The sequence below is a fragment of the Phyllobates terribilis genome, unplaced genomic scaffold (genome assembly GCF_046119375.1).
Source record: "Phyllobates terribilis strain yellow unplaced genomic scaffold, ASM4611937v1 Scaffold_1__5_contigs__length_1240528914, whole genome shotgun sequence".
NCBI lineage: Eukaryota > Metazoa > Chordata > Amphibia > Anura > Dendrobatidae > Phyllobates > Phyllobates terribilis.
The window spans coordinates 105636905-105660027 of NW_027362761.1; positions in this window are offsets into that span (position 1 = coordinate 105636905).

The window sequence follows — 23123 nt, forward strand, 5'->3', positions numbered from 1 at the left end:
TATAGAGGGGTGCATGAGAAAGAGGAGTGTGAGGGTGTGCAGGATGCATGAGATAGAGGGGTGCAAGGGGGTGCAGGTTGTGTAAGATAAAGGGCTGCAGGGTGCATAAGATAGGGGGTGCAGGGAGCGTGAGATGAAGGGGTGCAGGGTGCATGAGAGAGGGATGTGAGGGGGCGCAGGTTGCATTAGATAAAAAGATGTGAGGCGGTGAAGGTTGCTTGAGTTACTGAGATAGAGGGGTGCGTAAGGGTACTGGCTATGAGACAGAGGGGTGCAGACTATGTGGGACATGGGATGCAGGGTGTGTGGGATAGAGGGGTTCAGGGTGTGTGGGATAGAAGGGTGTGAGGGAGTGTAGGGTGCGTGAGATAGAGGGATGCAAGGCTGTGCAGGGTGCGTGAGAGGGATGTGAGGGGGTGCAGGGTGCGTGAATTAGAGGCGTGCGAGGGAGTGCAGGTATGCGTGGAATAGAGAGGTGCAAGGGGGTTCAAAGTGCGTGAGATAGAGGGGTGTGAGGAGGTGCAGGATGCGTGAGATAGAGGAGTGCGAGGGGATGCAGGGTGCGTGACATAGAGGGATGCGAGGGGATGCAGGGTGCGTGACATAGAGGGATGCGAGGGGGTGCAGGGTGCTTGAGTTAGTGAGATAGAGGGGTGCATTGGGGTACCGGCTGTGAAACAGAGGTGGGCAGGCTATGTGGGATAGAGGGGTGCAGGGTGTGTGGGATAGAAGGGTGCCCGAGGTGAAGAGTGTGTGGGATATGGGAGTGCAGGGTGAGTGAGATAGACGGATGCGAGGGGATGAAGGGTGCATGAGATAAAGGGGGTGCAGGGTGCGTGAGATAAAGGGGTGCGAGGGAGTGCAGGTTGTATGAGAGAGGGGTGCGTAGGGGTGCATGGTGCGTGAGAGAGGTGGGCGTGCGTGAGATAGTGGGGTGCAAGGTGGTGCAGGGTCCATTAAAGGTGTGTGAGGGGGTGCAGGGTGCTTGAGTTAGTGAGATAAAGGGGTGCAGCCTGAGGGGGGGGTGTATTGTGTGTGGGATAGAGGGGTGCATGGGGTTGCAGGATCTGTGGGATAGAGGGGTGTGGGATATGGGGGTGCAGGGTGTGTGAGTTAGTGAGATAGAGGGTTGTAGCCTGTTAGAGGGATGTGTGGGGTACAGGCTGTGAGAGGGGTACAGGCTATGTGGGATGTGGGGGTGCAGTGTGTGTGGAATAGAGGGATGCAGGGTGTGTGGGATAGAGGGGTGCATGGTGTGTGAGAGGGGTTTATTGGGGGTGCAAGCTGCGTGGGATATGGGGGTCGGGTGTGGGATAAAGGGGTGCAAGATATGTGGCTAGAGGGGTGTGTGGGGGTGCAGGGTGTGTGAGATAGAGGGAAGTGAGGGGGTGCATGGTGCTTGAGTTAGTGAGATAGAGCGGTGCAGACTGTGAGAGGGGTACGTGGGGCTACATGCTGTGAGACAGAGGGGTGCATGGTGTGTGAGATATGGAGGTGCAGGGTGTGTGAGTTAGTGAGACACAGGGGTGCAGTCTGTGAGGAGTGCGTGGGGGTGCAGGCTGTGTGGGATATGGGGGTCCAGGTCTGAGTGATAGAGGGGTTCAAGGGGGTGCAGGATGTGTGGGATAGAGGGGTGCGCGGGAGTGCAAGGTGTGTGAGTTAGTTAGATACAGGGGTGCAGACTGTGAGAGGGGTGCATGGAGGTACAGACTGTGAGATAGAGGGGTGCAGGCTATATGGGAGTGCAGGGTGTTTGAGATAGAGGGATGCAGACTGTGAGAGAGGGGTGCATGGGGGTGCAGGCTATGTGAGATAGAGCACCACAAAGGAGGTGAAGACGAGAGAGAAGGTGCTCCATAGTGGACATAGAGCTGAAGATGCAAGGAACTTTTACTGTGAACTGTAGGAGGGGGAATAAGGGTGTTCAGTCAGTGTACAAAGTGAGGGCAAAGTATGAGAGGCAGTGTACAAAAATAAGGACAGTTAGAAGACTCAGTATGGGGGGAGCAGTATATGAGGGACAGGGTGAGTGCACATTATGGAGGCTGTACGGTGTGAAAAGGGGGCAAAGTATGGAGAGGGGGCAGTGGGGAGGGGCAATGGAGATGTGAACAGTTTGGAGGCCATAGTTCACATCGCAGGTACCATTGTATAGTTTAGACAGCGAATAAACCATAGTTGTTAAGGGGAGATGGTTTACTGTATATCGTTCAAAAGGAAAGTCAGTGTGGCGGCCATAGTTAATGCGCCATGGATAGTGGTTACATTATATAAAGGGGACAGTGTGGAGGCCATGTACCATAAGAGGGACAGTGTGGGGGTCACTTTTTGGACAGGGAGCATATTTATTCAGATGCACAGCATAAGACTTATTTAGTGCACAGCATGTCCGGATATTTTTTTATTTAGGCGTAATTGTAATGACACTGTTATTTTTAAGGGCAATGTGTTGGGATGTGCTGTAGGAGACCAGAGAAGAAGGAAGTCTGTACAGATGAGCTGTGGATGTCCAAAGTTATCATGGCGTCTGGACTAGAGATGAGCGTTGTTCTACTCGAACTGTTCGCCAATCTCAAATTCGAGCTGTTTTGGGCGGTGTTCGAGCCGTTCGGCGAACACGAACAATTTGAGAAAAATTCGGCTGTTCGAGGTTATGTTCGATAACTGTTCGTGCACCAAAATCATAACTGGATTTTTTCTCAGTAATGATGAAAATTAATGTTAATACGCAGTTTGAGTGTACAGCGGGGTGGGGGGAGGGGCAGGGGATGGATCTCTGCAGGAACAATGAAGATCTCCATTTTTTTTTCTCTTTCCCGCATTTACAGTGGGGAGGTGCAATCTGTCAGCCTATCAGCAGCGCACACACGGAGCGAAGTGCTTTTTTTCACACAAGCAAGGGCATGTGTCATTGGCAGTGTATGTCACATGTCCTTGCCCTATAAGACCAAGCCATTTTCCCCGTCGCCACCATTTTCTCACTGCTGCAGCTGCGTGTTAGACGGCACCGCTGTTGCTGTGTGCGCTATACCTTGTTAATTTCAAGCCAATTTTCGCACAAATATACAGATAGCTTGGGAGTAGGGAATAGTTGTGATTGCAGTCCTTTTAAGGACTAGGTTACAGCATTTCCTACGACTTTTATCAGGCAGGTCTGTGCTCTTAAATAGATAGGTTGTGGGAGTAAAGACTAATTGTAATTGGAGTCCTTTTCAGGACTAGGTTACATCAGTTCCTATCAGTTTTTGCCAGGCAGGTCTGTGCCAGTGCTGTGCAAGTTTTTTTCACAGCATTTGGCTGAATCTAGCAAAGCTAATCCTTTTTGGCCTATTGCAGAGTGTGTTAGTCAGTGGAGTATCCTATCTGTGTTGCAAGATATACCACCTGTGTATAGAATACCAATTTTTTTACTGCACCTAGTGAAGTAAAATCTTTTGGGCATAGCATCATTCTATTAGTCCATCTATACTGACCTCCATCAGGTTGCAAACTGAATCTAATTTTTTTCTGCATCTAGCTCTGAAAAAATATTGGGCTTCTAGCTGTGTGTGGGTCTTGTTCTATTAATCCATCTATACTGACCTCCATCAGGTTGCAAATTGAATATAATTTTTTTCTGCATCTAGCTCTGAAAAAATATTGGGCTTCTAGCTGTGTGTGGGTCTTGTTCTATTAATCCATCTATACTGACCTCCATCAGGTTGCAAACTGAATATAATTTTTTTCTGCATCTAGCTCTGAAAAAATATTTGGCCTTCTAGCAGTGTGTGGGACTTGTTCTATTAGTCCACCTATACTGACCTCCATCAGGTTGCAAACTGAATATATTTTTTTCTGCATCTACCTCTGAAAAAATATTGGGCTTCTAGCTGTGTGTGGGACTTGTTGTATTAGTCCATCTATACTGACCTCCATCAGGTTGCAAACTGAATATATTTTTTTCTGCATCTACCTCTGAAAAAATATTGGGCTTCTAGCTGTGTGTGGGTCTTGTTCTATTAATCCATCTATACTGACCTCCATCAGGTTGCAAACTGAATCTAATTTTTTTCTGCATCTAGCTCTGAAAAAATATTGGGCTTCTAGCTGTGTGTGGGTCTTGTTCTATTAATCCATCTATACTGACCTCCATCAGGTTGCAAACTGAATATAATTTTTTTCTGCATCTAGCTCTGAAAAAATATTGGGCTTCTAGCTGTGTGTGGGTCTTGTTCTATTAATCCATCTATACTGACCTCCATCAGGTTGCAAACTGAATATAATTTTTTTCTGCATCTAGCTCTGAAAAAATATTGGGCTTCTAGCTGTGTGTGGGTCTTGTTCTATTAATCCATCTATACTGACCTCCATCAGGTTGCAAACTGAATATAATTTTTTTCTGCATCTAGCTCTGGAAAAATATTTGGCCTTCTAGCAGTGTGTGGGACTTGTTCTATTAGTCCACCTATACTGACCTCCATCAGGTTGCAAACTGAATATATTTTTTTCTGCATCTACCTCTGAAAAAATATTGGGCTTCTAGCTGTGTGTGGGACTTGTTGTATTAGTCCATCTATACTGACCTCCATCAGGTTGCAAACTGAATATATTTTTTTCTGCATCTACCTCTGAAAAAATATTGGGCTTCTAGCTGTGTGTGGGTCTTGTTCTATTAATCCATCTATACTGACCTCCATCAGGTTGCAAACTGAATATAATTTTTTTCTGCATCTAGCTCTGAAAAAATATTGGGCTTCTAGCTGTGTGTGGGTCTTGTTCTATTAATCCATCTATACTGACCTCCATCAGGTTGCAAACTGAATATAATTTTTTTCTGCATCTAGCTCTGAAAAAATATTTGGCCTTCTAGCAGTGTGTGGGACTTGTTCTATTAGTCCACCTATACTGACCTCCATCAGGTTGCAAACTGAATATATTTTTTTCTGCATCTACCTCTGAAAAAATATTGGGCTTCTAGCTGTGTGTGGGACTTGTTGTATTAGTCCATCTATACTGACCTCCATCAGGTTGCAAATTGAATATAATTTTTTTCTGCATCTAACCCAGCCAATAGTTTTGGCCTAATACCACAGTTTGGCCACTCAGCTCTGCTCGGTTACCATCCATTGTTTTTTTGTGCAAACAACTCCAGAGTTGTGAATTAGTTAACCACCAAAATGAGTGGAAAAAGGCCTGCTGCTGGTGGAAAGGGGAATAGGCGTATTGGGAAGGGGAAAAAAGGTTGTGTCCGTGGGGTAGGTGTTAAAGCAACAGTAACATCTGCAGAAGAAAGACCATCTTCCAGCCAAACTAAAATGTCTACTTCTTTTAGCGGACAATGTGATAAGATCCCTTTCTTACGGCCACGCCAATCGCTACAAATTCCAGATGAGGCACAAAAACAGCAGGTGCTTCAACGGATATCAAGTGCTCCTTTAAGTGGGCTCTCCTCCACATCAACTTCAACATCACAAATACTCCAGTCCTCAAAGGTGTCACCCAAATCGCACTTGCTTCCTCACAGCTCCCAAATCTCCAGCTGCCCGTCTGAGTATGAGGTAGAACAGATGGTTGAGTCTGCAGAGCTGTTTACTCATACTATAGCCTGGGAATCAGAGGTCGACTCCAGCGCTTCTGTGAATCCAGACGAGGAAATGATCTGCACTGATGCCCAGAATCTTTATGAGTCGGATCCAGGACCAGACGCAGAAGGTTCTGACCATAATGTAGACCCTCATTCCCAAACTGTAACTCCTGTTGGTGGAGACAATGAAGAAGACGATGATAAGACTCAAATACCTGATTGGAGCGACAACTTTAGTTTTTTGTCAGGGCAGGAACAGGTTGGCTCTGAGGACGACGGGTGTGATAACACACAGGGTGATGATGATGAGGTTGGAGATCCCACTTACTGTCAACCCACAGTCAGCCAAGAGATGAGGTCAGCAGAGGAGGTGGAGGAAGATGCTAGTGACGACGAGGTCAGGTTGCGCCTTCCTGGACAGAGACGTAGTACTGGAAGCACGTCAACAACTGCATCCTCAAACACAACTCTGCCTCTCACCACAAGTCGTGGTGGCTCTTCAGGTCGCATGGGTGCTAAGCCTTGCATAGCCTGGGCATTTTTTCAGATCCATAAAGATGACCCAACTCGTGTTATCTGTAACATTTGTCAGCAAAAGCTAAGTAGAGGCCAAAAAATACATAGTTTGAGTACTTCATGCATGAACCGGCACATGGACATGAAGCATAAGTTGCAGTGGGAAGCTCAGTGTGCTACAATGCGGCCTAGCCGGCCGGGCCAACCACCGTCTGCCATATCTTGTGCATCCGCGGCCTCTTCATCCTCTGTGACTGGGGGGACAGCAGTCACACCTGTTTTGGGGCGCAGACCTGCCACCTCTTTACCCGCAACAGCCAGCGTGATTGGCAGGTCACCATTTTCTTTGGAGGTGGGAACACCAGCTGGTGTTGAGCGCTGTCCGACATCGATAGCACCACCTTTGGATCAAGGCAACCTAACATGTCCGCCTGCATCTTCCTCACAGACCGGCAGTTTGCCGGGGACACCCTTATCAACCCCGTCTAAGCACAATAGCCAGCCCTCGGTCCCTCAGATGTGGACAAGTAAAAGACCATTTCCTCCTAGCCATGAGAAAGCTAAGAGGTTGAATTTCACCATCTGCAAGCTCTTGGCTACAGAAATGCTGCCTTTCCGCCTGGTGGACACAGAGGATTTTCGAGACCTTATGTCCGTCGCAGTGCCCCAGTACCAGATGCCCAGTCGGCACTACTTCTCAAAGAAAGGTGTGCCTGCGCTCCACCAGCATGTCGCACACAACATCACCGCTTCTTTGAGAAACTCTGTGTGTGACAGGGTGCATTTCACCACAGACACTTGGACGAGTAGGCATGGACAGGGGCGTTACATGTCGCTGACTGGGCACTGGGTAACTATGGTGACAGCAGGACAAGGGGCTGCTGTCCAAGTCTTGCCGTCCCCACGAGTTGTGCGTCAATCCTCTTTATGTCAAAGTTCCTCCACTGCTTCTGCCTCCTCAACCTCCTCTCGGTCTTCCACCTGCACCCAAAGCCTGTCTGGTCATGCCACAAGCTTTCTAACTGCGCAGAAGGGATCCTGCACACCTCCTTACTATGCTGGCAGTAGGGCTCAACGTCATCAGGCGGTTTTTACATTGAAATGTCTGGGAAATGTGAGTCACACAGCTGAGGAGTTGTGGTCAGCTCTGGAGAACCAATTTCATGAATGCTTGTCTCCACTGGACCTGAAACCAGGGAAGGCCGTGTGCGACAATGCTGCAAACCTGGGTGCGGCCCTTCGCCGGGGCAATGTCACACACGTGCCTTGTATGGCTCACGTGTTGAACCTGGTTGTCCAGCAATTTTTAGCCCACTATCCCAGACTAGATGGCCTTCTGCAGAGGGCACGGTCGCTGTGTGCTCACTTCTGCCGTTCGCATCCCGCAGCTCAGCGACTTACATCTCTACAGAAGTCGTTGGGCCTGCCACTTCACCGGCTAAAATGCGATGTGCCTACCCGGTGGAATTCAACTCTGCACATGTTGCAGCGACTGTGGCAGCACCGACAAGCCCTGGTGCAATACGTTCTGACGTATAGCCTGGGCCAACGAGATTCAGAGGTGGGGCAAATCACGCTGGAGGAGTGGTCTCAGATCAGGGACCTATGCACCCTTCTGCACAGTTTTGAAATGGCGACGAAGATGTTTAGTGCTGACGATGCCATTATCAGCATGACTATTCCGGTGATTTACATGCTGGAGCACATGTTAAACAGAATTCGGAGTCAGGTGGTGGCACAAGAGGAGGTGGAGGAAGTAGAGGAGGAGGAGTTGTATGCGGAAGGGCTAACATCTGCAAGGTCCAGACGGTCGGCAGCACCAAGGCGGCAGGCATGTGAGGGTGGGGGAGATGGTTTTACCAGGGCGCATGGTAGCAGCCAAACTAGTGAGGAAGGTGCAGGAGCCCAGGAAGAAGTGGAGGACGAACTGATGGAAGACTCATCAGATGAGGGAGACCTTGATCACATTTCTGTTGTGCGAGGTTGGGGGGAGAGGACAGAGGAAGGAAGCATGATTGTTACCTCGCCACCAACACAACAGGGACTTGGTGCTCCTGGATGCGCAACACACATGAGTGCCTTCTTGCTGCACTACCTGCAACATGACCCTCGAATTGTGAGAATTAGAAATAATCCTGACTACTGGGTTGCCACACTGTTAGATCCCCGGTACAAAAGTAAATTTGCAGAAATTATTCCTGCCATAGAAAGGGATGCACGCATGCAGGAGTATCAGCAGAGACTGTTGCAGAATCTTACATGTGCTTTTCCACAAAATACCAGTGGTGCACGTAGTGAATCTCACAGTTCCAACTTGCCAACCGTGGGACCGTCAAGTGTTCAGCACTCAAACCGTAACAGAACCACAGTATCTGCTGGTAACATCAATTTTGCGGAATCATTTCACCACTTTTTTAGCCCATCCTTTGCAAGGCCACAGGAGACAAGTAGTCTGACACATAGTCAACGCCTAGAGACGATGGTACAGGAGTATCTCCAAGTAAACATTGAAGCCACGACTGTGTCACTGGACCCTTGCTCTTTTTGGGCTTCCAATCTGGATAAATGGCCGGAGCTAGCCACTTACGCCTTGGAGATCTTGTCATGCCCCGCAGCCAGCGTTCTGTCTGAACGTGTGTTCAGCGCTGCTGGTGGTGTGCTGACAGATAAGCGCACGCGGCTCTCCACTGATAATGTAGACAGACTCACGTTCATAAAGATGAACAAATCATGGATCCGAAACGACTTTTCTACCCCTGTGTCATCCTGGGGAGAGTAAAAGCTTGATGATTGGTTAAAATCACCCTACCAACCATTTTAAGCTTTCAAATTACTAATCATGTTTATCTGTATCTTGACTGGAAAATAATTTGGGCTTTGTAGCAGTGTGCAGCACTGATCCTATTAGGCCATCTATACTAAAGCTTCACCAGATTTAAAATTAAAAATAATTTTTAGCTGCATCTAGCCCGGAAAATAATTTTGGGGCTCCGAGATGCGCAAGACACATAAGTGCCTTCTTGCTGCACTACCTGCAGCATGACCCTCATATTGTCAGAATTCGAAGTAATCATGACTACTGGGTTGCCACACTCTTAGATCCCCCAAACTTTTCGATCAACCTTTTCATTTTAATAAAGACCAAAAAAATGGTCATTTTTGAAATTATAACCATTAGCAGGTTGTTAGAAACTGAAATCAAACAGTTTTCAACTCAAAACTTTATTCTAGGTGATGTTACATTTTCACATAGGACCCCTTGTTCGAAAGGAGCTTCTGAACTCTCTCGTCCATTGAATTTGTCAGGTTTTGGATGGTTTCTGCTTCAATTGTTTTGCATGAGGACAGAATACCCTCCCAGAGCTGTTGCTTAGATGTGAACTGCCTCCCGCCATCATAGACACTCCTTTTAATGATGCTCCAAAGGTTCTGAATGGGGTAGAGGTCAGGGGAGCATGGGGGTCACACCATAAGTTTGTCCCCTTTTATGCCCATATCAGCCAGAGATGCAGATGTTTTATGTGCAGCATGAGATGGTGCATTATCATGCAGAAAAATGATCTTGCTGTGAAATACACGGTTCTTCTTCTTGAACCATGGCAGGAAGTGCTGTTTGAGAAAATCCACATACATTATGGAGTTCATCTTTAGCGCCTTCAGGGATCCTAAAGGGGCCGACAATCTCTCTCCCCATGATTCCAGCCCAAAACATTACTCCACCTCCTCCTTGTTGGCGCTGTAGCCGTGTTTGCGTGGGGTGTCCATCAACCAGCCATCCTCCACTCCATCCATCTGGACCATCGAGCGCTGCACAGCACTCATCCGTGAACAAAACTGTTTTGAAATCAGTCTTCATGTAATGTTTGGCCCACTGGAGCCGTTTCTGCTTGTGTGAAGTGGATGGAGGAGGTCGACAGGATGGCGTATGCACAGCTGCAAACCTCTGAAGGACCCTGCATCTTGTTGTTCGGGGGACGTTGGAGGCACAAGCAGCTTCAAAAACTTGTCTGCTGCTATGACAAGGCTTTTTGGCCGCTGCTCTTTCAACCTGACGTAATTGCCTGTAGGAAAGAGTCCTCAATTTGCCCTTATCAGCACGCACACGTGTGTACTCTGAATCAGCTACATACTTCTTGATTGCCAAGACACTTCATCCTGATCATCGCACAATGTTGATTGTAGTCATGCCTTGACCTAAACACTCCACAATTTGTTGCTTCTCAGCAGCCGACACATCCTTTTTCTTTCCCATTTTGGCAGAAAATGTAGGCTGCTTAATAATGTGAGAGAGCCTTCTTAAGTAGTCTTGCCTTTCATTGGACACACCTGCCAAACTAATTAGCACAGGTGTCTGCAATTGCTTACAGTGATATAAAGAGCCCTGACACACATCACCATCAATGAGTTTAACTGACAAACAAACAAATTCTTCCCTTATCACTCCTAAACACTTTTTGCATAATAATTTGGAACGCAGTGTACATGTGCTTTTCCACAAAACACCAGCGGTTCACGTAGTGAATCTTACAGTTCTAACTTGCCAACCGTGGTCTGTATGGAGTTGTTCAATAAAGGGCCCAAAATTAAGATAACATAGATGGGAGAGGTCTCTATGAATAGGAATTCCTAAGTATTTGATACCCTGTGAGGGACAGGCAAAGGGAAAGTTGGACTGGATGGAATCCTATATGGATTTGGGGAGGGAGACATCGAGGGCCTCAGACTTCGCTGCATTGATTTTAAAATTTGACCATGTAACAAAGTGATCTATTTCAGCCAGCATGGATGGATATATGTGATTGAGTGATATATACTAGGACATCATCAGCAAATAGAGAGCACTTGTACTCGGTGCCTCCCACCTCAATCCACCTAATATTGGGGTTATGGCGAATTGATGAGAGCAGGTGCTCCGTCACTAGGATGTATAAGAGAGGGGACAGAGAACATCCCTGCCTTGTCCCATTGGTGATTGTGAAAGGTGATGAAAATGTTCTGACGCGCCCCCTGGGCCTTGGGACACCCGGAGCCGGACCCTTTTTGGTGGATGCTGGTGGTTGTAGTCTCCGTGGCGGCAACCCGGTTCCGTGGCTCAGGGCGGTCAAACCAGTGGCGGAACTATTTATGTGGTTTTGATGTTTAAATGTCCGACTACGCCACCCGTGGATTGCGGTCAGAGTGAACCGCCGCTCCAGGGCAGACCGCTGAGGCTGGTGTTGTGGGTGCAGCAGAGCGTAGCATAACTCCCCACGGGAGGAGTATAGCCTCAGGGCAGTGTATGCGGAGGATGGGGGTGATGGTGCAGGGCAGCAGCAGTAACGACACGGAGTCAGTGATGCAGTCCAGGGCCTTTACTCACAGTTCTTATTATCCAGACCACGTCTGCAGGTAACGGCTGCCCACGTCGTACTGTGCTCACCAGGTGAGGGGCTCAGACAACTCCCAGATAACTTTGGAGCACTTCACAGGACCCCCTTTGTGTGTCCTTTGTCTGGCCTTTCTTACCAACACTTCTGTCCGGCTGCCTCGGGCCTCCTCTTGGTAAACTTGGCGCCAGTTTCCCTGACCCTATGTGGTGCCTTCCTAGCGGGTGTAGCGAGGGGCTGCGCCACATAAAATGTGAGAGCCTCCGGTTTCTAGCTGAGGGTCGTTTCCTGCCTCCACTAGTTCGGGGACCGGTCTCCCCCTTTGGCCTGACCCCTCCACGCAGGTGGATTCGGGCGTGCGGTGGCGACTTGCCCGTCCGCACCCCTGGGATCCCTTCATTCCTCGTTCCTGGAGCCTTCTCCGCTCCTCTTCCTTCCTTCTCCCTCTTCCAGGCCTGGGCCTCTGTTACTAGGCCCGCCTCCGGAGCAGAGCTCATGCAGAGCCCCTGCTCCCTGCCACTTCTGCTCAGACTTCTCTGCACTGAACTAAGATGGTGCCCACCTTTTATACTCCCTTCTCAATGCACCCAGGAACTGCTTCCTCCCTGCTCCTGCACTACAGGGTTCCCCTTCCTCAGTGTTCCCTCCCCCCACTCCAGCCAGGGACAGGGACTGTCGTGCCCATCTCAGGGGCATATTGGTCGCCCTGCCCCACGGCAATGTGGTGTAATGCATGCAGGTGTCGGGTCCTGATCCACACTCCATCCTTACCTGAGAGTGAGATATCACACCTCTGGGTGAGGTGCAATACGTCTGTAGCAACCGAGCCCTCAGGGTGCTACAGTTCCATTTATCTTCAGCCTAGGTGACGTATTGCGATACAGGGCCGTGATTTTGGCTATAAAAGGGTCCCCTAGACCCCTACCCCAAGCTTTTTAAGAGAATCATATATGGCGTGCCAGGAGACTCTATGGAATGCTTTCTCAGCATCCAACGAGAGTATCTAATTACAAATTTTTAACTGCATCTAGCCCAGGAAATACTTTGTGCCTAGTAGCAGTGTCTGCTAGTCAGCGGATTATCCCGGCTGTTAAGCAAGCTACACCACCTGTAGTTTAGACACTTAATTTTTTCAAAGGAAATGATTCGGGACCATGGGATACTTAGTGAAGAGCATCAGGAGGCACCCCAAGGCATAGGGGCTGGGACTGGCAGTAGGATGCCTTGCGGTGGACAGCCGAGCTCGATCCTTATAAAAGCTTTTTAACTGCAGCAGCTTTAGTGGACGCTACTGGAGCTGGAATTACGCGGCTGCTGGCATGAGACTTGCCCTCCAATAGATCCTTGTAAATGGATTTAAAGTGTATTCATTCAAATTAGAGAGACAATTTAAATTAAAAAGCTTAGAGCTGCCTCCACCACAGGGGGGCTCGCTCGACCCACCAGCGGACAGGCACCAGTATTGGGAGAGGGGGGCTGGCCGTCAGGGTTCACCGCGGCTCTGGCACAAACCCGGCGACACGGAGGTGGCACGGGCAGGAGCGGACTGGCCGTGTCGGCTTCTCACTTTTTGGATTTTAGAAGGGCATGACATGCCTATATCTGTGTCTCCCCCTCCTTTTACTCCTCCACCTCTTTTATTTTCGCATGACTATATGTACTTGTCACTTTTCCATGTGTTAGTTATGTCTTCTGAGCAGTTTGTCAGCTTTTGGACACCTTTGAAGGTGTTTTCTATGTGTTTCTATGTGTTTTTGTTTGCCTGCCATTGTTTTTAACGGTGTTCGAAGGTGTTCGACGAACAGTTCGACGAACAGTTCGGCGAACACACGGGTGTTCGACGAACCGAACCGAACTCGAACACTACGGGGGTGGCTCAACACTAGTCTGGACCAGATGAAGAATAGGATGAGAACATTTCCGTATAGGTATGTCCAAGGGCGTGTCCCTGTCTTTGATGCAGGCTCCGACGCTGAGCCCCCATCTTTCCCTGCACATGACAGCAGATGTAAAGGTGATACAGAGATCACAGGTGACATTATACACAGGATCTCTGTATATAGTATATAGTGTATAGTGTCAGTGTACAGGTAACACACTGACTTACAAGTGACATCTCCAGTTGAAGATATTCATCTTCAATTTGCTTTATCATCCGGCGCAGACCGCCATCAATTCTTACAGCCAAGACTCGTCTCTGCGGAAAATAAGACAGTTATTTGGAGCACATTCCCCAATTTATCCCCAACTTCTGCACTATGCTAGATGAAGAAAAAAAGCAGCATAGTGTCGCCCTGCACATTAACAGGCCCCAATGTGTCTCATTCCTGCTGCCATATGTCCTCCCATCCTGGCACCATATATTTTCCCATTCTGGCCCCATATATCTCCATCCTGGTCCCGTCCCCCCACATGTCATCCATCCTGCCTCTCCATATGTCTCCATCCTGCCCCCATATGTCCTCTCATCCTGCCCCCTATATGTCTCCATCCTGCCCCCCATATGTCTCCATCCTGCACCCCCATATGTCTCCATCCTGCACCCCCATATGTCTCCATCCTGCCACCCCATATGTCTCAATCCTGCCCCCCATATGTCCTCCCATTCTGCCCCCATATGTCTCCATTCTGTCTCCACCCTGGCTCCATGTGTCCCCATATTGCGGATTTCAATACAAAAAGAAAAAATAAGTTTCTCCTTACCTGTCCGTGGTCCAGCGGCGTCCTCTTCCTCAACCATTTGAGGCGTGGATGCGCTGTTGCATGACAGTGACGTCATACACCGGCGACGTGCATGCCAACGTCAGCTGCCGGCCTCTGATTGACTAGCAGCTCCTATTGCATGACAATAGATATCAACTGAACGTGCATCCTCGGACGCACGTTCAGTTACTGAACTGGCAGAATCGTGCCCCTGGGATCCGGTGAGCAGAACCAAAAAGAAGGGGTCCCAGTCTGAGCCCCCTCCTTGCTTCTTTTTACTGGGCCCCATACGCCAGTAAGGGCAGTAATGCCCTGATGGCTGTCCTGGGTATAACTGTCTGATTTAAAGGCATAAAAATTCAAATTTTGAAAATTGCAACATTTTCAAATTTTTTATATTTTTATAAATAAACACAAATCATATACTGTAGACTAAAATTTACCACTAACAAAAAGTACAATGTGTCATGAAAAAAACAGTTCAGAAACACTGGGAAATGTTGAAGCGTTCCAGAATTATTACCTCATAAACTGACGCATGTCAAATTTTAAAAATGAGGCCCAGTCATTAGCATACAAAGTGGCTCAGTCAGGGTTGTCCAGATTTGGAACAAGAGTCTGCATTCACTGTATTTGACTGCCGAATCGTGACAGCTTGTGGTGATTCCCTGATGCAAGAAAGCGGTCACGTGACCTGATGCATGCGATTTGCATGCTTGTGGTCACGTGACAACTAGATGTATTCATCTTCTCTCAAAAAAAAAGTGAATTGAGAGAAGCCAGCTGAATCTAGTAAGGTACGTGAATGCAAGTATGCAAATTGCATTGGAAATACCAGAGAATCATGATAGCGTACAATTCAGGAGTCTGCAGTCACATAAATGTTACACGCCGCCTAAGTTCAGATAGGGGCGAGACCGGTTACATGAATTCGTTGAAATCCTGGGGGAACTGTTACTCAGGGCGACCATAGGCTGCAGCTTCTCTCAGGCACACGATAGATTCAGTTGCTGACCAGACACATCTGACAAGAGTCTTCATAAACGGTAGAACAGTTACATTTAATGAGGCACGGCAGGTGCAATGCAAATGTCTCTTTGAGCAACAGGCTCCAGTAATAACAGTACAGTCTCCTTTGCAGCACAGCAGTACACAGTCTATTATCCGGGAGCACAGTACAGCACCGTTTTAATGCATACACAATCACAGGTTTTTCCTTCACAAGGACTCAATAGTACACAGCATTCATTATCCTGCATGGAGATGGAGGGGGGAAGGGTGTGATGAGGGAGATGATCTCTATGACAGGATTCCTTCCAGTCCTTATCTTCCTGGCCGATAATACTCCACACTGTTAGCTCAGGGAGTCTAACTGACCTTTGTTTAGCTTCCCTCCTGACCTGAATTCTGTTCCCTTGACTTCTGTGAGATACAGATCATAAGCCACCTTTTGCTTCGGCTCCGGCCCGACAGTAAACAACTCCCCCACAATCCCCCTGGGGCTCTGCTAAAACACTCCCCTTCTCCTGTGACTGTGTTAACCCCTCTAGTTGCTGAATGCTTATGGAGCACAACACTTCCTGTCTCCTGTGCTTGTGTTACTTCTAATAGTTCTTCTTAGTTCTTCTGCATGTCACAGCCTTCCCTCCTTTTTGAATGTTGTCCTCGACATTCATTTTAATTGGTCAATCTGAACAGTTCAGAGACAGTGGTGAAAGTTGGCTAACTTTATATACTGTACAAATTGGCATTGTGAAATTGGTATAATGTTGATAAACATTGATAACAACCTAATCTTACAACCTTTTTCTTGTAGGATGCCTGTAAGAAATAAACAATTAACACAATTAAAACAGTCAGCATCTCTTCAGCTGGAGCTTTTCGTACGTCTTCTTTCTCTATGCTTTAACAGTTCTTTGTTTCTACAAAGTCTTTTAAGGCAAATCAAAGCAGGAAAACAATTTTTTTCCACCAGGCAACATCTTCCTTACTGCCTCTCGGTAGCGAATACCACTCAAGTGGGCTTACTTGGTCCGCAGGCAGAGATACCTGTTTCCAGTTGACAGTCCTTGACACTTGACTCGGTTCACCAAGTGTCTCATATGTCAGCATCACAGGTCTCCTCACTTCTCGAGTCGACATCCTCCTGGTGGGTTGTTCCTCAGAGACCACGGGTTCTTCGGTCACAAAAGTTTCTTCCGCCGCACTCATTTCCCATGCTTCCTCAGATGCTCTTGGAGCTGCCTCTGTAAGTTCCTGTACTTCTCCTGAGTCGCTTGTTTCCGCATGGTCTGGTAATTCCGCTCCTCCTGATTGTCAATCGGTCTCTTCAGGGGCCGGTGTTCGATTGGACTTCATCTGTACTGCTTGGTACCAACTCTGGAACCTCAGGACTTAGTTCACTCGCCTGAGGATGGTACATCCCTCTCCTTGCTGGTCTGAGAAATACAACGGTGTGTTCTTCTCCATTGAAACTTTCAAGGTCACTATCCACCTCCGGAGCTCCAGTCTGTGGTGGTCCCTTAGTCGATCTCGGACGATGTCGGTCTACTTCTGGGAAGTCTTGTTGTTGTCTGGTTTTCTTGTCTCCCGTTTTCAATCGGATTTCTTACACTGGGCTGTCATCAGCTTTCCTCCTTATGACCACATACACCTTGTCTTCCCAGTACGAACAAAGTTTTCCTGGACCAACTTTCTCACGTACGTTCTTGACTAGCACCCGCCTTCCCGATGCCAATTCTGCTCCATAACATTTTCGATCATAGTACTCCTTACTCTTGCTCTGTCCTTGCGTAATCTCTTTGGACGCTATGTTGTATGCCTCTGCCATCCGTTTCTTCCATTTCCGAACGTACTCTGGATACATTCTGTAAGTCTCTGACATTGGAGTATCGAAAATGATGTCGATTGTCAGTCTTGGCGATCGTCCATACAATAGGAAAAAGTGTGAGTAACCCGTTGCATCGTTCTTTGTACAGTTATAGGCATGTACTACTTTTGACAGAGAACTCTTCCAGTCTTTCTTCTCGTCAGCTGTTAAAGTGCGCAACATCGTCAATAATGTTCGGTTAAAACGTTTCACTTGTCCATTACCCTCTGGGTGATAGGGCGTTGTGTGGGATCTCTTAATTTTACAGTATTTTCCTAGCTTGGCAAAGAGCTGGTTCTCAAATTCTCTTCCTTGGTCGTGGTGTAGCCTCGTAGGGAATCCAAACCTCAAAGCAAAATCATTGAAGATCTTCTCTGCCGCTGTTCTACCCGATTTATTGGTGGTGGCATATGCTTGAGCAAATCGAGTGAAATGGTCCATCACCACCAAGATGTATTTGTAACCACCCTTGCACGTCTCGAGATGTAGAAAGTCTATTGAGACCATCTCAAACGGATACGTTGTTTGGATGTTGCCCATAGGTGCCCGGGTTGATGTGTTGGGACGTTTATCTTTCAGACACCCACACTCCCTGGTCACGCACCTCTCAATATCTCTCTGCATGTATGGCCAGAAGAAACATTCACGGATCAAATTTGTTGTCCTTTCCACTTCCAGGTGTCCCATGTTTTCATGGAGTTCTTTGAAGACCAACCTATGGAATATTCTGAGTAGTACCAACTGCCGGTTTTGTCCTCCTTTACGATACAGGATACCGTCTTCACTGAGGTAGAGCTTCGTCCATTCTTTAACTAAAACAGATACTGCTGGTGACTCATTGTCTCTCTCCCGTTTACTTGGAAACTGATTTTGGTCTACATAAAGTAGTATAGAAAGAGGAATAGACAATGCTCAGTTAGTTTTGCTAACCAAGAATCTTCCTCTTCATTTTTGCATCGTCCCTAGGAGCTTCTGCTAGCTCAACTCCTGTACATATGGAAAGTACCTCTGTTAGACCCCCACCAAAAAACGGAGAAGGGGGGTCGGAAACATCGACGGAATCAGGTACAATCTGAGAACAAAGATTTAGACTTACCTGTATGGAATTTCTCTAGTTATATATTGTCTAATACTCATATCTCTCTTTTGTCTAAAGGACTTGGTTTTTCTCCCAGGAACAAGTTTGATGTTTTCTCAACTATTCTTGATGTGAACAAATTTTGTCGTAATTTAACCTTGAAATGTCATTTTTTTAATGATGTACACATATCGTCAGATGACAATTTGGTTCCAACAACTGATTTTGTGAATAATATTATACCTAGTTTTGTGGAATTAAATACACTTGTAGCATTGAGAGATTTGTCCTCTGATCTTCCTACTGAAAATAGTATTAACATCTCGACTAGTAATCCCTACTTTTACCCTGTTGCATCTAGATGTGATGTTCTGGATGTTTTCCAGGAATTAGTGGAGAAAGATCTCACTAAATTGGGTTTTGAACAACCCCCTATACCAGATAATCTTAGTAGTATAGAAAGGCTGTCATTAAAGGAACTGAGGGATAATAAGGATCTTACTGTGAGAATGTTTGATAAGGGGGGCAGTGGTCCTTCTTAACTCAGGTCTTTATAACAAACTGGCCTTGGAGGATTTGAACAATACTGAGGTATATATTAGATTATCGGACGATCCTACAGCTCGATTTCAAAAGTAACTTATCTCTCTCTTACATGAAGGTTTATATATGGGGGTTATTGATAAAAAAAACAGAGGAATTTTTAATGGTAGACCATCCGATCATCCCTATATACCATTCACTACCGAAAACACACAAAAAATATTTTTCCTCCTCCGTGTCGCCCTATAATAGCCAGTATAGGATCTTTGGGTGAAAGACTTGGATCATGGGTTGACCAGCAACTTCAACCTTTAGTACGCAATCTCCCTGGTTTTATCAGGGACTCGAAGACTGTTGTGGCTACTTTTTCTAATTTCAAATGGAAATCTGATTATACTTGATGTACATGTGATGTGATTGGCCTTTATCCATCAATACCCCATAATGTTGCCTTACGGTGTCTGACTATCAGAAATATAGTTGCTACTCCCAACCTGTACAGGATTTTATGGCAGTAGATTTTTTGTTAAAACATAACTATTTTTCATTTGACAGAATATTTTATCTACAGAACCGGGGTGTCAGTATGGGGGCGAAATTTTCCCCAACCCTTGCGAATTTGGTTATGGGAATATGGGAGGAGTTGTATATCTTTAATGATAAAAATCCCTTTAAGGCCTATCTGACATGGTATGTGAGATATCTTGATGATATCCTAATAGTGTGGAAAGGTATACCTGAAGAATTAAAGGATTTTGTAGAATATATTAATATTAATGGCTTCAATCTAAAATTTACACACTTTACTAATAATAGAAGCATTATTTTTTTGGATATCTGCTTGACAGGGAATTATCTTACAGAATGTGTTGAAGTGACTCCATTTAGAAAACCTACTGCTACTAATTCAACCCTAAACGCCAAATCTTGTCATCCCCAGTATGTGATAAAAAATATCCCTGTTGGGGAATTGATCCGCACCAAGAGGAATTGTAGTGATCAACGAGCGTATGGGGTTGAATCGGCTGCAGCTTTACAGAGATTAGAGCATCGTGGTTTCTCTAGAATCTGTCTGATTTTAAGGTCAGATATAGTGCTAAAAAAGCTCCAACACTAGGTTCTATATTATCTCCTAGTCTTTTTCTCAGTCCTCTGTCCAATACTAATTCATCATGGATACCCCTGAAGGGGTTTTATAGATGTGGACATACACGCTGTATCGCTTGCACTCATGTACTGAGAGGTGATAGCTTTACATCCTACTCTAATGGCAGTATTATTGGAATTAAAACTTATATCAACTGCTGCACGAATAATGTGATTTATCTAGTGGGATGTATGACCTGCAAAATCCAGTACGTGGGTTGCACTACAGGTGAATTAAAGAGGAGAATTTGTAGACATATATCTGATAGTAGTAACCGCTCAGCTTTGAATATCTCAGCGGTTTCTAGACATTTTCAGATTAAGCATGGGGGTAACACTCAGGCACTAAAATTCCAAGGTATTGAAAAAATATCTACCCCTTTTAGAGGTGGAGATACTAGGAGCCGTTTGTTACAGAAAGAGTTTTATTGGATTTATAACCTTGGAACTAGAGTCCCCCGTTGTCTGAATATTAGACAGGATGTAATTTTACAGTATTGACTCTGACTTATTATATTATTTTGTTATTCTATTGTATTATTTTCTGTATATTTGTTTTTCATTTAAAAAAAATGTTTTTCTTCTTTTTTACTACTTTGTATTTCACTGATTCTGCATTTTATTCAGCTGTTGGGTTAATGAGGGCATGTGTATATAATTATCTCCCTTCCTATGTGTCAGCTATTTCCATGACTAAGACCATCTGTCGAAACATGTTGGCTTAAGCACTGTGTAACCCCCTGTTTGGATTGAAGATTTTATCTTTTGCACAATAAATTTTGGAAATTGGATACCACTTCGCTGGAAAACTTTTTCTTCTATGTTGATTACTGGTCACAGGACGGTGTCCGTGCGAGTGAGTATCTAACGGGACAGATTTATACTACTGGTTGGGGAGCTGCTTCACCTCTTTTTACTACATAAAGTAGTATTCTACCAATTATCTGATCTTCCCATTGTGCTCTACAGATTTTCCCTTTTGGTAGTTGTTGAATAGACTGGGCGTGATCTTGTTCTCTTGCTTTGATGGTGGTTTCCACCGTCAATGGACACCACAATGGTGTGTCTTCCTCCTGATAAGCTTGTACTGCTTGGGTAGTGCTCTCAATTGCTTCCAGACTGACTTCCTCTGAGCATTCTTGCATGAACTCCTCAGGCTCTAGTGGCATTCTTGACAATCCATCAGCATCCGCATTGCATTTTCCTGGCCTGTACTTGATGCTGAAATTGAAGTCAGCTAGTTCAGCGACCCATTTTCTGACCCGTTGCATTCAGTTTGGCTGTAGTAAGGACATAGGTCAAAGGGTTGTTGTCAGTGTATACCTCAAACTCTTTGCTGTAGTATAGATAATCTCTAAATCATTCACAGATAGCCCATTTCAATGCCAGGAACCACAATTTTCCAGAATGTAGATGGTAATTCTTCTCGGCGTCTGTCAACGTTCTAGAACCGTAACCGATGACTCTCATTTTTCCATCTTGATGCTGATAGAGGGCAGCTCCCAGTCGAACTTGAGAAGTGTCACAATGAAGAACAAATGGTAAATTGAAATCAGGATATCCCAAGATGGGTGGTTTTACCAGATAGTCTACTAGTTCTTCCAATACCTCCTGGTGGTCTGCTGTCCAGAGAATGGGCTGTTGGGACGAAACGGCGTTGTTTCTTTTAAGCCCCGTCCTACTCGCGTTAAGTACGATAGTAGGAGAGGAATCCTAATATCTGCCTCAACTCCCCGACGGTAGAGGACTGCTTGTCTTTTAAGGCCAGTACCGGAGCGATTTCTGCTGGGTACATGGTATATCCTTCTCTGGACACAATTTTCCCTAGAAATCGGACTTGTCTTTTGAACAGTTCACACTTCTTTGGGGTCAACTTAACTCCGTGTAGTTGATACCTTTGTAATACAGTACTCACGTGTTCAACATACTCCCGGAAGGTTTTGCTGTGTACCACATTGTCATCCAAGTATGGCTGGCTGATATCGTCCCTCAATCCTTCTAAACATGTCTCCATGCTCCTCTGAAATTCTGCTGGAGCTGAACTGAGCCCAAACGGTATGCGGATCCACTCATATAATCCCCACGGTGTGATGAATGCTGTCAACGGTCTACTGGACTCTTCGACAAACCCTTGGTGGTATGCCTTACCCTGATCGCGTACAGAGAACCAGGTGCTTCCTGATAGGCTATCCAGCATATCTTGGATCTTTGGTATCAGGTGTTGATCAGGTACTGACTTTCGGTTTAGTTCCCGGTAATCACAACCAAGTCGCAATGTACCGTCTTTCTTCCTAACACAGACAATATGAGAGGAATAAGACGACTTCGACTTTTGGACCCAACCTCTGTTGATGAGATCTTGTAAATATTCTTTCACTTCACGATGTAATGGTTTTAGCAAAGACATGTAACTTCTGGTTACTGGGGTCGTGTCTTTCAAATTGATTTTCAAATGCAACGACGGGATACAGCCTATATCAGAGTCATCTTTGGAGAACGCATGACACTCTTCTCTCAGCATCTGTTTTGTTACCGCTTAATCTTCAGCACACAAGTGTTCCAGGGGTACTGGGGGATCCCAGGACCCCGAGGTAGGTTGCGCAATTTCCTCCCCTGGGCAACTCCTGTTCTTTGGTGGGGAAACTGAATTCACTGTAGAACCCTGGGCTGGTCTCACACTGGCTGGATATACCGTTTTAACGGTTTTGATGTGATCTAACACAGTCTTTGGATCCAGTCTAATTTTGTGTTTCGCAGTTTTCATCACCGGTACTGTCACTCGAGCAAACCCACCAGTAGGAATCGTAAGCACAGTCTCACCTTGAACTTGGCCTTCCGGAAGTTCTGAGGAGTCTTTTGGCACAAACAGTCTTTTCTGGACTTTTCTTCCCAGTTCTACCCGGACTCCACACCTCACCCCTACCATTTGGTTTGCAGGGATGATGGTTTGGCGCAAGCCTACCTTCACTTCTTTTACGTCCATTGTATTTTGTGCTTTCTTTACTCTATGAATCACGTTTTCCACCACGGCGTTGGGTATGGCGAGGGATGTGGCAATTGCATCTACCACCAGCGCCCCTGCCTTGTGTTTCGTGATGACCTCACTGTTTACATTATAACCCAGGATAGGATCCTCTGCCACGTTCTGATCACTGGTCACGAGAAAATGTACCAAAAGCTCGATGATGTTGTTGTTCTTCATGGCCCTGAGTTGGAAAGTCACTTCTACCCAGCCTATAAAAGGGATTTCGGTCTGGTTGACGGCTTTGCCGTGGAGTTCCACTGGTCCCAAGAGTTCTTTTAGTGAAGGCAAGTGTGTGTCAGGTAGCGCCTTCTCCA